The sequence below is a fragment of the Zonotrichia albicollis genome, unplaced genomic scaffold (genome assembly GCF_047830755.1).
Source record: "Zonotrichia albicollis isolate bZonAlb1 unplaced genomic scaffold, bZonAlb1.hap1 Scaffold_122, whole genome shotgun sequence".
NCBI classification, from domain to species: Eukaryota; Metazoa; Chordata; class Aves; order Passeriformes; family Passerellidae; genus Zonotrichia; species Zonotrichia albicollis.
The window spans coordinates 132,501-135,000 of NW_027428349.1; the positions used below are offsets into that span (position 1 = coordinate 132,501).

Consider the following 2,500-nt stretch of genomic DNA (forward strand, 5'->3'; position numbering starts at 1 on the left):
CGGCCCTCGGCGGCGCTTTCGACGCCGTCTCTCGCTCTACCCCCGGCCGCCGCCGCCGCCGCATCCGCGGCGCGCGGCCCCGGCGAGGACGAGCTCCGCCCCAGCGGCTCGCTCCGGGAGCGGGGAGCTACGGAGCGCTCCCCGAGTCTGCATTTAGGGGGACGAAGGCCCTGCGCGGCGACGGCCGTCGACCGGCGGCCGCGACGACGACGGCGACGCGCGCCGGGCCGCAGGCAAGGGATCGGGGCCGCCGAGGGAAACGCTTCCCTCGCCCGACCGCCCGACCGCCTTCCCTCCGGGCACCGGCGGCACGCCGCCGCCGCCGCCGCCGCACCGCCGCCGCCGGACCGCCCGCCGCGGGCAACGGGCCTGCGAGGCGACCCCAGCCGCGCCGCCGGGGTGGCCCCCGGACGGCGATTGATCGTCAAGCGACGCTCAGACAGGCGTAGCCCCGGGAGGAACCCGGGGCCGCAAGTGCGTTCGAAGTGTCGATGATCAATGTGTCCTGCAATTCACATTAATTCTCGCAGCTAGCTGCGTTCTTCATCGACGCACGAGCCGAGTGATCCACCGCTAAGAGTTGTCTGGCTTTCGGGCGCCGCTCGCCGCCGAGCGGCCCCTTTTTGTCTCTCGCGCCGAGGACGCGCGGGCGCGCGCCTGGCTTCGACCGTACGAGCACACACGACACTGAGAAACGGGAGAAACCCACGCTCCGAAGGACTGCCGAGAGGGCGGGGGAGCCCGCGCCCCCGACCGCCTCCCCCCCCGCGAGGGGAGACGCCGACCTCACGTGCCGTCTTTCGGAGGCGGCCCAGGCGCCCGGGCTCGGCCCGGCCTCCGCGCGGAGGGCCGGGCGGCGCGCGCCGGCACGCGGGGGGCACGGCGGCCCGCCCGCTCTCGCTTTCACGGGAACGACGCAACACACGGCTCGGCAACGCGGCCGGGGGCGCGGCCGTCGGCCCCCGCGCACGCCGGCTCCCCCGGCGGCCGCCCCCGCCGCGGGGGCTCGCGGAGCGCGCCGCCGCGCCGCCGCGCGGCCGGCTTCCCTTTCTCTCTCCCAGCGGCCTTTCGCCCGCTCGAGACGGCGCGCGGCGACGACCGTGCCGCCGGCGCGCCTCCCCCCGGCGGGACCGGTCCCGCCGGGCGGGCCGGCGTCCGGCGGACGCGCTCCGCCGCCGGCCCCGGAGGCGGACGCCACCGAGAGCCGAGCCGGCGTTCGCCAGCGCCCGAGGCCTGCCGGAAGGCAGACCCCGCCGCCGCCGCCGGGGCCGCGCTCCCGGCACCGCCGCCGCCGCCTCCCACCGCCGTGGCCCCCTTCGCCTCGGCACGCGCCCGGCGGAAGGCGTAGGGCGCTGAGCCGGGGGGCAACGCCCGCTCTCCTCGTTTTCACGCGGAGACCGGGCGGGGGAAGCGCCCCCGCGGCCGCCCGCACGCCTTCCTTCGGCCCACGCGCGGCCGAGAAGGGCGACGGGGGACGCGACGTGCGGGGCCCGGGACGGGACCGCCGCCGGCCGCGGCGGGCGCCCTCCGGCCGACCGTCCCCCGCAGGGAAGAGGGGGACACCCGTCGAGCGGCGCCGCCGCCGCTCGGCACGGGGTCGCCCGCGCTCGCGGGCCTCCGCCGACGGAGGGCCCGCCGGGCGCTCGCCCCCCGGGCGGGCGGGCGATCGAGCGGGGGGGACGGCCGGCGGACGGCGCCGCCGGCGCGCCTTCGAGGAGGAAAGGCCGTCGAGGGAGAGCGATAGGGGCCGGACGCGCGGGACGCGGCGCCGCGCCCGCGAGACGCCGCAACGGCGGCGGCTCCAGGAGAGAGCGCGGCGGACCCCGGCGGCCGCCACCCCGCGGCCGAGGAAAAGGCAGAGAGCGGGCGCTCTCTGCCGGCGTCGCCCGTTACGACGAGGCGGGCGGGTCGGCCCCCGCGGCCGACCGCGCGCCGCGGCCTCTCCGCAGAGGCCGGGCCGCGGAGAGGGGGGGGCAGGGCGCCCCTCCCCGGCGCGGCGCGGTTACCCCCGCGCGCGCGCGCGCGGCGGGGGCGACGACGACGACGACGGAGGGAGCGCGGCCGGCGGCCACGGACACCACCGCAGGAGCTACGGGGAGTAGCTGCTCCCCTACCCCTCAATGGCGCCGCGCCGCCGCCCGGCAACACCCGCCGCCGCCGCCGCCGCCGCCGCCGCCGCGGCCCACGGCGGGCCGCGCCGAGCCGCCCGAGTCTTTAAACCGCCGCCCGGCTTCGCCGGCCCCCTTTCGGCCCCCGCCGCAACAGCGTTTGACGACGCCGAGGGGGGGAAAAACCTGAGGGAGAAACCGCCGAGGCGCGGAGCGCTAGGTACCTGGCCCTGGGGCGAGGGAAACGACCTGCATGGCCCTGCCGGGGTGCCTCCCCCGCTGCCGCCCTCGGGGGAGCGTCCACCGGCGGGGGCGCGCCCGGCGTCTGCCGCCACCACCGCGGCGTCCTTCTCGGGGCCCGGGGTTTCCCTCAGTAGCCCGGCGCTGCGCCC

At 79.8% G+C, this 2,500-nt stretch overlaps 1 non-coding gene across 1 annotated transcript; it reads right to left on the minus strand.

Moving 5' to 3' along the window:
- Positions 1 to 429: 429 nt before the first annotated feature.
- Positions 430 to 582, minus strand: LOC141727407 (5.8S ribosomal RNA). The gene has a single exon (XR_012578422.1). It is a non-coding gene; the product is annotated as a 5.8S ribosomal RNA (ribosomal RNA).
- Positions 583 to 2,500: the final 1,918 nt, after the last annotated feature.